Source organism: Erpetoichthys calabaricus, chromosome 1 (assembly GCF_900747795.2).
Source record: "Erpetoichthys calabaricus chromosome 1, fErpCal1.3, whole genome shotgun sequence".
NCBI lineage: Eukaryota > Metazoa > Chordata > Cladistia > Polypteriformes > Polypteridae > Erpetoichthys > Erpetoichthys calabaricus.
Window position 1 is genome coordinate 192,417,961 of NC_041394.2, and position 14,139 is coordinate 192,432,099.

Consider the following 14,139-nt stretch of genomic DNA (forward strand, 5'->3'; position numbering starts at 1 on the left):
ATAAGAAAGCAGCACTGTCTGATAATCCGGTATTTAAAATGCGATTACACTAAAGCTTGGTGCTGTGTGCGACGACTATACAATTCCACTGGGTGCGCTTAAATTTATACAGAGAATTAATAAAATATTACAATATATCGGATTATAATAAAATATGTGTGTTCATACCTTTACCCTCAAGATCTGAAACTACTTATTATTATTCTAAATTTTTACATTTGCATGTTGTAATAAGATAAATAAGTGTGAAACCTACATCTCGATATAGAGATCACAAAAAATCATAATAATATTTAAAAAAAATGTGAGGATCCGTCTAGAAACCTTCTTCAGTCCCCTCTATCTTCTTAAAAGTGCTTTTCTGCCTTTAATGGCTTGCGCTTCTGCTTGGCGCATCGATTCGGACGTAAAGGGCTAGTTGCTTCTAAAAGAGAGTTGCTATTCAGTCCACGATCTGGAACGAGCCCGGTGGTAAGTCTTTATGATGCTCCTGACAGATAGAAGAGAGGAAGGTCTAACAGCGGTTGAGCAGAGCAATATTATCTATTAATGGGACTGGAGCGCCCATCGTAAACAGCGTTTCAGGGGATGTGGAATCTGCAGTAGGAAGTTGTTTTTGAATGCGGAGCGAAGGGGCTTAGTCTCCAGCGAAGCACAGAGGAGAAAGGACCAGTAGCCCCAAGCTGGCTGTCGTCTCGAAATTACTTCAGACACATGGTACTTTTTAACAGTCACCTGACAGTCGGGGAGACCCTTTCTGTATAACCAAGTTTTCGGATTTCGCTTAAGAAAAGCGCCTAGAGGAACAGCTATCTACTCTTCCAATTATCTTTCTCCGGTGAAGGTGGCATAGACAAGCAAAGGCTGGGATGTAAAAAATAAACGAATAAAGAAAGAAGGAAGGAAACGTAGATGCATGAGTGATGAAAAAATGAGCTGTATGTGATCACGGAAAGCTGCTTTTTGCCTCGGTTAGCCGTGCGCTCTTGGGCAGCGAAGAGCCCACTCCGTGACTCTGGAGAGATCTGAGGGCGCGCTGCGCTGCGCCGCGCCGCTTCTTCCCTCCAGCAACAGAGCAATTCACTCCAGACCTGGATAAAGCCTTTGTGGATCCTCGTCAAATTCGGGCCAAGAGACAACCGTTATCTGCTGGACAAACTGGAATGCTAAGGGATTAAGAAATGGTCTTTTTGTAATACGAAGGAGGCTGAAAGGTATTGAAAGGGAGAGGGGCAGCAGGTAAGTGATACAATTAGTTAGTAAATAATAATAATAATAATAATAATCACAGTTTATTGACGTCTTGGCATTGTATAACCTTCATTGTTTTAGCTCGTTCTAAATTATTGAGAGAAAGCTGACTAAGCAGACATATTTACTTTATAAAGGCGATTTGCAGGTTCAGGGTAAAAATGTAGCTGGCCAACTGGAAAAAATATAGAATGAGGCGCCAGCAACAGCTCGAGCACAAGACGAAGAAAGACAGAATTAAGTTGTGAAGGCGAGAGTGCATGTGGCATCACTTTAAAGGCGGATCTTCGAAAAGTATGAAATGTTTTAATTGTAGACACCTCTGAGATCAATTCTACTTTGTAACGGTGTTGGAGTCGCACTCATGCGCACCCAGATCAATACTCTGTGTCAAGTTGCGCCTTTTAATTCGGCTCAATCGGAGCCCTTTATTATTATTTAATCTACCATCAGTTCTATGTGCTGATAAGGTTAGTTGAATACTATCGATTATTTGTGAAAATTAGCGCATAGTCAGCACAGATCTCTGCACAGCTTGCGAAATTCAGCTAATGAATGGCTTTTCAGTTGGAATCAAGATGTTTTAACTATACGGGGAATATTAATATCTGATGTGTTACACACCGGTACGGACAGGTACGTTTCCATTTTTAGTTTTTCCCCTTGCGACGCTTGTTGTTATTTTGCCTTCTTTCTTAGTTTGCATCTCACGGGTTTCTAAGAATCGGATTCTAGGTGTTTTCAGTTGAGCATATGGTATTACCACAAGCATACAGTGGAATGTAAACTTGATTGATTCTGCGAAATGACATTAATGACATTTTAATAATCACATGGTGCTGAAACTCCTCTTTTAAGAAGTTTTTCCCCCATTATAACCTGTATTTTGGTATTTTTGACCATGTGTGCACTTCTGATGTTAAAGCTCTCTCATAAGTGTAGTTTTTTTTTTGCATATTACTGGGAAGCTGATAATTATTAGAGTAACAATACATATGGCCTCTGTACTGCAGTCACATCCACATATGCAGTACTGTACTAGTTTATTTGTACTTTTTCTTTTAGTTTTAAAACATATTTGCTTATTTTGAAATTATGATCATTGTATTCCCGTGGAGCATTCTGCAGAAAGTAATGAGACGTCAGCACAGATTTTCTAAAGGCCTGCATATTAATACTAATGATAGATAGATAGATAGATAGATAGATAGATAGATAGATAGATAGATAGATAGATAGATAGATAGATAGATAGATAGATAGATAGATAGATAGGACGGGTACGAAAAGAGATGATCAAGAAAGAAAGAAAGAAAGAAAGAAAGAAAGAAAGAAAGAAAGAAAGAGAGAGAGAGATAGATAGATAGATAGATAGATAGATAGATAGATAGATAGATAGATAGATAGATAGATAGATAGATATGGCACACACATACATTTGAATTATTATTTATGAAAAATGCCAGTTTACGCACACACATCTAGGCCAGTATTTGTCATTGGGATAACAAGATGCCCTTCCGAACTTTACATAATTTGTGATATTTTACATGCAGTTCCAAATGCTAAACTACTTGATTTTGTGGCATGGCGTTTACTAAGTACCCCAACCCCCCACCCATCCCTTGCTTGCCTTCATCTTATCAACCGAAAAGCTTTGTTTAACCCCGGATTTAAACCCACAACTGGTCAAGTTTAGCACACTGTAGTCCATTTGTCGACATAATCTGATCATCTAATAAAATATCATTATTTGCTCTTTACAACCTTTTCAAATCCACTGCGCACCCTAAATCACCAACCCATCGTATTTATAATTTTTTGCACTTTTTAAAATTTTCACTACTGTTCAACATAAATATACAATAATGATCACTAACACGATCTTCATAATTGCATGGTTACAATTTAATATATCTGATTACTTTCTTTGAGCGATAGCGCATAATGAACGGCCGAAGAACAACAATCTTTCGGTGTGTTGCATGGATGACTAAATGTAGAAAATATTATTTTTGATATATACAATACATCGTCACATATTCCACCCATATGTGCAGCACCTAATCGGATGCTGAATGAGGAATGAGGAGCAGGTGAGGAAAGGCGCCGTGGGAGCCTCAGTCAGTCCCAGTTTAGCCGTAGCGACGGCTGTTAAGGCCAGTGATCGCAAGAAACCGAGAGACGCTTACAGTTAGTGCGAACAATACGAGCTGAGATTACTTAAGGGGAAAAAAGATTTCCACACCACGTGCAGATAGCGCATCAGGAAACTGCGGTGTCGTCAAAAACTGCAGAAAGCGCCTGTTAGTAGAACAGACTTGGAAAGGGAAGAATCGGTAAAAGACAGACAGAGGGATGAATACTGATAATTGTTTAGCAGATGTGCTACAAAAGCCTTTCGATACTAGTTTAATTCATCTAGCTTCATAATGCACAACATTAAGTGTCTTACACATATTGAATCTTAACTTCATTCAACTTTGGATTTCTTTTTATCTGTCCGCTATTTTTTACGACTCGCACCATACTTAGAATTATTATAGCGCGCATGGAAAAATGCACATTCGGAAATCAACTGCAATGTAAATAAAATAAAATAATGTTTAGAATAAGTTTAACTTATCAGTTTTAAATAGAATTTGATCTGTAGAATACGTGGAAATTCATTTTTGGATTTAAGCGTGAAGAGTTTAATTCCTGCCCTTTCGCTGAAATTTTGTAGAATAAAATTGTTGTGTATTAAGTTCATTTAAATGTGTTAGGAATGGGTGGGTAGGTGGCTGGCTGGATTATATTTTAATTGATAATTTTAATTGATTAGCACCGATTCACGCGATATACTCCAGACTACACTCTCTTGAGATCACAGGGCGTTTGGAAATACGAAAGTTAATCGCGAAATAAAGGGATTGCTAGAGTGCCGCATATATCATCAACATAAGTTTTCAAATACTGCGAGACAATTTAAGACGGGATTTATAGATACCTGGAAAAAATCATACACGAAACAGTTATCGTTACTACATCGATAAATGAAATTAATCTGGTTATGTCCTTATAACTGGCTGCCGTCCAGAGCTGGTTCCTGTCTTAGCAGCTCCAAGATCCGAAATGCGGGTCAGATAATGGATGAATGCTGTCAGTATAATCACACATTGTTGTTAAGGCACAGTAAAAAATGCGGGCGTTTCACAACTGTGTTTTAACAGAGCCTTTAAAGAATCGAGCCTAAATGTTTAAATCAGTAAGCTTTCGATGTTCGCAAGACACATTCATTGTCAGGGTTAAGTAATAAAGTTTATTATTGTCAGCAGAATAAATGAGAGAGAGCAGGGAAGATACTGATTCATCAGAGCAGTTTTGTGGAAGTTATTAAAGGATCGCATCCGCAGGATATACCATTAGTCATGGTCTCTTTCACACACAACGCACACAGTAAAAGGACACGTAAATACAGTTTTGTTTGCATAAGAGGTTGGTGTAGAGGTCGGGTCGCTCAGTTTATCTTCTTACTTGGTGTTTATTTATTTTTAATTTGCGATTATAAGATCTGCTCAACGCCATAGCGCTCATTTTAATAGACTGTGCAATGTCATTGATGTATAAGAAGGGAAGAACAACCAATGGTGTGGTCGAAAAGTTGGGAAAATTTTACAGCCATCATACCCGTTAGCGATTAAGCCTTCAACAGGAGAGAAAATCGCTCGTTTTTTGAAATAGATAGCGCCCCTTCCAGGGTTTGTTCTTCAATCGGCCGCCTGTCACGTAAGTGGATTAGCAGGTGTGAGAATGCTGTTATGCTTATGCTATAATACTTTTTCTTTTCATTTATATACACATACATATATCACATCTTTATAATGTGAAACTTCTGATCACCTACGTTTGTAAAAGCTGTTATGCAGTTATTCAAGAAAAAGAACACTAGCCACTTTGTTGTGAGCATTACATGCTTCCATTTTATGTCATTAGACACACTTGTTAAGTAAGTCATTAAAACAGTTCATTTCAAAGCAGTATCAAGCTTTCTATTGTTGCTTTATATAATATAGGAATTATAACTTAAAAGCTAATGTTAAGCTTTTTAAATAATTGTACAAAGCAAAGCTTATTCTCAGTTTAAAGGAAGGCACCATTGTCCTTTAAATGTGTATAATAGTAAAGCTGAACAGCAGGTAACCAGCGTTCATTTTACTTTACGTTGTCAGTTTCTTATATGCAGTATTTGACATACAATGAATTATGCTCTAAGGTGTTTGAAGCCAACAAACCGCTTCAATCTGACATACATGTTAAGTCCAATCATTTACCTGTGTTTAATAACTTTCATTCCTCTGACCCCAAATCGGAATTAAACAAGTTCCTAAAATGGATGGAATAATTTCTTGTGTGTTGTGCCCTGTTCATGGATGCTGTTGTCCTATTACAGCCAGACAGACACCTAAAGGGGCACACAGTGTGTGTTTTTTGTGATTGTCAGTCTTTTTCATTCATTCTCCTGCATCAGTCAGCAACTGGGTGATGAATTGCCATGATCATTTCCCGTTTATTTTTGATGACTGATAGCTTCTTATTTTTATTCAACCAAAAATAAGAATAGCTACTAGTTAAAGATAATAGCATAAGCAAGTTTGTTCCTTGCTGTTCTGTTTTCCTGTAGCAAAAATAAAAGTGAAGCCAATAAATATTACAGGGTATGATAGCAGCAATATGCATTTAACATGTTCTGCATGCACTCTGAATCTTTGTCTTGTGGCAACCTTTCATTTATGATATTACGATCAGCTGCTTTCAAACAGATTTGTTTCTTTCACAGGTATGAAAAACAATATTTATAAAAGACAGAGATTATGCACTGGCACTTTAAAAATCCCTACACAAAATAAAAAGACAATTGGGTTGTAATTCTATTAAAACTCATTTAATCAGCTCAAGACCGGATCCATAGGTTGTAGTTACTTTTTCAATTTAACAATTTTATGATCAGTGATATCAGGATAAATCCATTGATATTCTTGGCAATCAGAATGGTATTAGCCAATCATCTCTATTATTCTTAATAAAAATTGTGAATACAAAATATCACCCCTAGCACAGAAGCAATAAAGCAGTTTAAGTAAAGGATGAATGGATGGACACTAATATATTCATGCTGGCATAAAATGACCTCTTTTACACTAAGAAACGCTCCATCTTTATATTAAATGATATTGTTATTCATTATGTCTGCTCATGAATGTCATATTCCCCAGTAAGAAATTATGGGTGGTGGTTGAATTTGGTTTGTTAAGTTTCACTTGATTGTATGGAATGTTATTTGCTTCAATTAAAGTCTATATATATAAACGAGCGCATATATAAAGAAATAAGATCAAATTCTTTCAAACATAATATATGTTCAATTTACAATCTATGTGTAAATCCGTCTCTGGGACAAAATTACAGTATATGCTAGTGGAAAAGACACATACTTCAATTTCCAAATTCATTAAGAACATCCAAATGCCAACAGTTCACATCTGACTATGCTATCTAAAATATAGACATCTTGCATCGAATTGGAAAGTGTTTCTTCAAACACATTTCCAGATTTTTTTGCTTGTACAGTATTAACGATAGACAGTAACGAGACGCTGGGCCTGTTTTTGCTTTAATGAGTTCTTTCCTAAGTGTTCATACATTCACTGTGAATGAGTCTGTGAATGTGGCTTGAGTGGACAGACCTGTGCTTGTGTGTGACCAGCATCCCAGTCTTGCTGTGGTCCTGATTTACTTTTTGCTGCAGTCAGTTTAAAATTGATAACAAAATTTGCAATATAACTTATTTAAAGTAGAAAGCAATAAAACCGAGACAGAAAGGCTGATAAATTACACTATCCTTTAATTATTGAGATCCAGAACTGCACATAAATCGGTGAAATAATTAATCATTATCATTATTGATAGGCACTGATTGCTCTAAGCAACTTAAATCATATTTTATATGCATATCCATATTGAAGGCTTAATGTATTCAATAATTTCAGTGGCATAATTTGACTTTGGTAAAAGGTTATCTTATGTTTGTGTAAATTTGTTTAAATTTGTTAAAGTTAAAGGGGAGTTTCTTTGACTGCTAGAGCAGCATAGTTCATTTATCTTGTCTTCAGAGCTTGTTTCAAAGTTTTTCATTCAAGCTTTAATGAAAATGTTAATCTATGGAGGTGGACTCACTAATGTAGGTGATTCAAGGAGAAATGGGCGTAGTTATGCAAACAGCATCTGAAATGATGCCTTAGGTTCAAGGAGATGTACCATTTGGTGCCAGCTGACATGCAGTCAAGTAAAACCTTTTAAAGTTTTGAAAGGTTATTTAGCTGCAAACAGCCTCTAAGAAGGACGCGTAATGTCATTACTTTCATTTTTCACATAACCTCTTCCTACCTTGCCTTTTGTGACCTTCAGGTGAGGCCAGCTTGCTTGTACACAGGCAATGGGACAACATGTGTTTCTTTAAATCAAGAGCAGATTTTTAGTTCTCAATATGGAAATAATAATACAACACCGTCCCACCTTCTGGCACACACCCAGTTATTAAGAGTGTCGGGTTTGTTGTAGCTCAAAAGCAAGGAGAAAAAAAGGATATGCTAATAGGATGCTTATAAATATTCAGATGAACATTTATAGGCAGATGAATTGCCTGCTAAATATTTTGTGGCAGTTTTCTTAAATTGTATGCGATGTAGTTTTCTTTTGCTTGCAATGGCGTGTAGATGACTGAAGTGCTATCAATTTTTCCTTGGGTGTAAGAGTTGGTTAAACTAGTAACGTGCTCTTTCTCTGGTAATTGAATGACACTGCATCTAAAATCTGATTAAAAAAATGTAAACACAAGGCAGTATCACTAAGATTAATAAGCTAAGCAACTTCCGTATAAATTGCCCTTTGAATTAGAAGTTCTTTCATAAAATTAAAATAAAAAATAAAGTAAAATGAAGTGTAACATTTTAAAAAGTATGATGTGTCTGTAATCATTTTTGAACATTTAAGGAAATTGTCTGCTTCTTTACAAATGAAATGGCCAGATTTGTATGTGTTTTGCGAAAAACAATTGCAATATGTCAAAATTTATAGTTGATATATTTTCATGTATAGTTAGAAAAATAAAAAATACTGGCAAACAACTGTTTGTATTTTTGTTTTTTGCACCTTCAGTGGTAATGTAGAAAAAATGCATATTTGGCCATTCTTTCCATTCTTTGTTATTCCACTCCATTTCAAAACTATAAAAATAAAATGTTCTTTCCACTCTTCAAGACTATACAAATATGTTTTACATATACAAATGTCACCATGTTTAATATTAACATGTACTTTGTGTGCACAGTTGACTTTAACACTTTCATTAACTGCTGTTACAGTCTTACAAATATTATCATTTAATGGTACCTTATAGTTCTTTACAGGGTTGTGCGCTTCCTCATAGAGCTATTCCTTGAAAGGCTCCATTTCATTCTGGGAAGTGTTCTTTACATATAAAGTTTTTTTCTTTGCTTTGAAGTAGTTCTTAATGTGTAGAAAAAACCTGAAATCTTTAATGTATGGTAGGCTTCCTAACAGGACACTAACAAATTAAGAAAACCTGGTACTTGGCCTGTGGTATTGTACGCTCTTCAAAGTAAAGCTGCCAGAGTGGTTCTTCAGAGCAGTGCCATAGGGGGACCATTTTTGGTTCCTAAAAGAACCACCCACATGAAAGTAACAGATAGAACTATTTATTTATTAAGATGTCAAGGGTCCATACAGTAAATAACAACGAACAGATGGTAACAGATTTGTGAAATAATAGGCACCTAATTTTTGCAAGACAGTTGCTGCATACAATAACATAACAGGCTAAGTTCAGATTTTCTTAATGTGTTAGTGTCATGCTAGGTAGCCTATCATACATTAAAGATTTCAGCTTTTTTTTTCCTACATATTAGGAAGTTTTTCAAAGCACAAAGGACTAATTTCATATGCAAAGAACACTTTCCAGAACGAAATGGTGCTTTGACAAACAAAAGTTTAACTAGGAGCCACTCAACACTATAAAGAACCAAAAAATGTCATTAAAGAACAAGTACTTTTAAGAGTGTAGGCATCAAGAGTCATTTTAAAATCTTGTAGCATGCATCGATAGCGTGTTACTGTACCCACCACACAACAAACCACCCGGACTGGGACCCAGAATTTGTTGCCATCTAGCCGTGGTTAATTACTGTATGGAGCCTGTTATGGATCTAAAATGTGAATGGGTCTCTTGGGAACCAAAAATGGTTCTCCTATGGCATTGCTCAGAAGAGCAGCTCTGGCACCTTTATTTTTAAGAGTGTTAGGCCCAGACCTACTTTGACCCTTGTTTAGAACAAATGGGTTTGGAAAAAACATAGATGGATATTTAATTGGAGAGTATAACATTTTATTGTTTTATTTTCAGTCTATTGTGTTTGTTAACCTATGCGCAGTTTTTGTAATACCAAATAGAATATAATCTGTCTTAAAAATAAAGTACATGCCAGTGTGCTATAGCACTTCTCCGTATCGTACAAATTTATTTATAGGGTCATTATTGTCATGTGTACCGAGTGCAGTGAAATTCTTACAGTCATGTGCTTATCGATCGACATTATTTATACATGATTACAGTCCAATCACTGTTGGGGTGTATTTTGCACCTTCTCTATGCATCTGCAAAGTTTTTTTTCCAGGTATACTGTTTTTTCTCCTACAATATCTCAAATGTCCATATTAGTTTTGTGGCAACTCTATTGATGAATGTAGGTACAAGGGTGAGGGTGAGTTTGGATACATTGGTACCCCAAACAAGCCTAGTTCCTGCTTTGCAAAAAATTGTTCCCCGTGATTATGAACTGAATTAAGAATGTTGGTAAATGGATGAACAGATTGATATTTACAGTGATACAACAATTAGCCAGGTTAGAGAAAACATTATCAACATATTTGTTTAGTGGGTCCTCTCTGCCTCTTATTTGTAGGGGTCTTTATGTTGAACATGTTAAAGTCATAATTGCAATAGGTACTGCACTCTGTGATTTTATAAAGAGAAATGTTACTGTAAGTAAGAATAAATTACAATGCTGTTAGAGTTAAAAACAAAGGCAATAAAAGTATTGATGTATTTTATATAACAATGTGCAACTGTAAAATATTTTTTTAAAATTATAAAGCCAACTATTTCAATTTTTCTCATAGGATTCCCAAAACTGCTTAATACAGTTCAGAGTCAAAGCCTATGCTGACAGCACCAAGCAGGAACCAACACTCAATGGGGACACCAGTCCAATGTGGTACCTTCTCATATGGGGCCAGTCTGTCAGTCAGTCATTTTCCAACCCGCTATAGCTTAACACAGGGTCACAGGGGTCTGCTGGAGCCATATGGGGCCAGTTTAGAATTTCCAGTTAACATAAGATGTGCATCTTGATGGACTAAATGGCCTCAGCTCATTTATCATACTTCTTATGTTCTTTGGAATGAAGTAGTAAAAGCAGAATGCTCAAAACAAAAAACAATGCTGACCTGACGAGACCAAGCAGGTTCCACATAGATTGTGACTTGGTGCAGAATTTGAACCTGTAGAGGCAGTTTGAATAATATATAATGTATTACAGTTCAGTGTACTGCATTTATCTGACTGAGCTGAAAAAACTTTGAGTGAGTGAAAAGGAAAAAAAATATGTTTAGATGTTACCATACCTTAAATACTCGATGAGAAATAAAGATGAGTAAATCACTTTTAAATTTACAAGGTAATTCTGAATTCAAAGCAGAAATGAACAATGGGTATAATTAAATTAAGCTGTTCATGTACACATTAAATGTAGCCATTGATTAAAAGGCTGGCTACAATGAAAATTATTGCCGTTGCAAACCTAGTGGAGAAACACTCTCCAGCCCTAAATTAAAATGTCTACTAATGCCATGATTTGCCGTGCTATCACACATTAGGGCTCGCAATATTAGAGTTACTTGCATTCCTCCAACGCTCCTACACAGCAAGCTATAAAGCCTGCAACATCAAATATCCTGTTTGTGAGGTCTTACAAACACATTAGAAAATGATAAACGGTCTGCTCAACACACATTAAGTTAACATCTGAATTCATTTTCTTGGAGTACTTTGGTTTCCTCCTGCGTCCCATAGATGCGTGAGTTATGTCAGTTGGAGACTATACATTGGCTCAGTATGAATGAGTGTGTGTGTGTGTACACTCCATGATGAACTAGAATTCCATTTGCCCCATGCCATGCATTCAGACTTCTTTGGAGAAGCTCCAACTCCCCATAATTCTTTAACAGGAAAAGCAAGTTTAGAAAATGGATTGGGAAATATCAAAACAAATTTTACAGACAAGAAGAGACTATACACTTACTTAGGCTTGTTCTGTGATGGAATAACGAGGTTTTCCCAATATTACATCCAGTTGCTATTTAAAACCTGGCAAAAATTTCCACTTCAAAAACTATTACTTGGCAATCTGTTCACAATTCCCACAACATTTTGTGTAAGGAAGTTCTTCTTGCTAGTCTCTTAAATGGGTTTCCTTTTAATGTTCACTGATGTCTGTGAGTATGTAATTCACAGTTTAACTGCAAAATTAACGCTGGAGTAGAAATTTTCAGTCAATGAATATTGCTTCTAGAATACTATCGGTGTATATTATGAAAATTTGATTTTACCTCAGAATATCTTATGGTTATTTCTTTTGCAAAGTATTTCACTGATATATACGTTTGTTCTGTATAGTTTCTTGCTCTTAAATTGGCTACTGTAACATTATTTAATCAGAATATGCATTTGAATCCGATAATGTGAACTCCTGATCTATAGTGGTGCTAAATTGTGTCACCATGTCCTGAAATAAATGGCCTACTCTTTATAAGGGAATAGACACATTGGGCCTATTTTTGGAATCAATATTAGATTAATAATTAAATGCCAAGCATGAATAAAGAATTAGAATCATTATTCTAATACTCTGTTCAGTTCAACTGCAGCTGTCATTTGAAAGACAGAAAAAGGCAGTGTCATCAAAGGACATACTATGAAGGGGATTTTAAATATGTTCCATATTACTTTATTCCCGTCACATTTATTACCTGACCATTTAAAAAAAATCATAAGCAGGAGATAAAGATGTTTGCAGACCTGAAGCAGCTCTTTCTGTTTCGCGGAAGGTGAAGGTGAAATGCAGACATTGTATATCCAGTAAGACAGAAGCGATTTCACCTGACTTGTATGTCTGAGAGCATAAGGTAAATATAGAGGTTGCTTTTTACTTTATCTTTAGATTGTTTGGGTTTTGTACAAGTTGAGACAATATTATGGCTTTCACTGTTAATGTGGTATTGTATTTTGTGTTACAAGTGACAAATAATCTGCGCCTTATGACACTGTCCACAATAGACATGACATTACAGAATGCCTAAGAGCGAGAGGATGGCCCATTGGCCTTGGTCATAAAAAATGTGTCTATAAATGACAGTTATTTCTTTTTTTAAGGAATTCTGTTGACTGGAGTTTTTGTTATCATCTCCTCCATCGTTAACTGGCCATATCTCAATTATCATTTTAAAAGACTTCATATTGTCAAGATTTGTTCTTTTTAATCATTGAAATTGCTCAGTTTGCTTTAATTTTTTGTTAATGTATGTGTTTTATGATTTGTTATTTACTGTTGATATATTAGAGTTGTGAACATTCAAGGGCTCTGAGAATACTGCAGAAAAAAAGCACAATAGTACTATAGTAGATTGAATTAAATGGAATTGGAAGATATAATTATGTGTATAATAAAAAAGAAGTGTTTACAATTAAGGAAGCAGAGTTGTCAAATGTTTCATGGTGAAATTACATGGTAAGACAGTACTGGTGGCACTATAATAATAATAATATTGTAGATAGTATGGTAGAATAGACTATGAATTTTAAGTTCAGGTTTATTGCCATATGTGCATTTTATGTGAATATAGTGAAATTCTTACTTGCATGTCTCCTCAGAATATTAACAGTAACAACAACTAAAGACACATTAAAATAACACAGCATGCACAAAATATTATATATATATAGTGGTCCTATATTGCTCACCAGGATGGTCCAGGGAGAAAAAATACTGCAGTATAAGATCTGCAGTGAGGTCTTTAGTGATGTTGTTTCACTTTCTAAGATGGTGTATATTAAGTATGTCTGGACAGAAGGTATCTAGGTACTAGTAATATCTTTGTGAACCATGATACTTAGCCAGTGAGGATGGATTCCACTGGTCAGCTGTAGAACAGATTGAGAAATCTGAGCTTTTACTCAAACGTCTGAGGAAGCATAGGCATTAATGAGCGTTCTTTCACACTTCATGCCTTTTCTGACGATGGTTATTCCATTGCTGGTTCATAGTGAGTCAGAGCCCATCCTAGCAGCATTGAGTAGAAGAGCAGAACTACCTCAGAATGGAATATTAGTCTGTCATGTGGCACACCCATGCACACTAGTCCAGCATAGAGAAACTGCTCAATCTACATATATAAATAATAATAATAATAATTCTTTACATTTACAGTATGTAGCACTTTTCTCACTAATCAAAATGCTTTAGTGAGTGGAGAGCCATTTCAACCAACACTAATATGTAGCGTCCACCTAGATGATGTGACAGCAGCCATTTCTGTGACAGTACACTCACCACACATTACCTGTTAGGTGGTGAAGTGGTGAGAGAGATAGTCAATTCGAGACAGAGGATGATTAGGGGGCCAGAATGACTAGGCCATGGAGGACAAGTTAGCCTGGACATCGGGATACACTCCACTATTTACAAAGAATGCCCAAGAATCTTTTACGACCAC

The 14,139-nt window shown here is 35.9% G+C and overlaps 1 protein-coding gene across 2 annotated transcripts in view; it reads left to right on the top strand.

Annotated features, from left to right (window-relative positions):
* Nucleotides 1-373: 373 nt before the first annotated feature.
* LOC114658490 (chemokine-like protein TAFA-2) overlaps nucleotides 374-14,139 on the top strand; it is a 636,259-nt gene continuing 622,493 nt past the window's right edge. Inside the window, exon 1 of one of the 2 annotated variants that reach the window (XM_028810567.2) lies at nucleotides 374-1,239. The gene's annotated coding sequence lies outside the window, so the exon portion shown is untranslated. Of the gene's footprint in view, nucleotides 1,240-1,606; nucleotides 1,888-14,139 lie in introns of those variants that run through there. The other variant, XM_051928696.1, reaches the window with a different exon arrangement.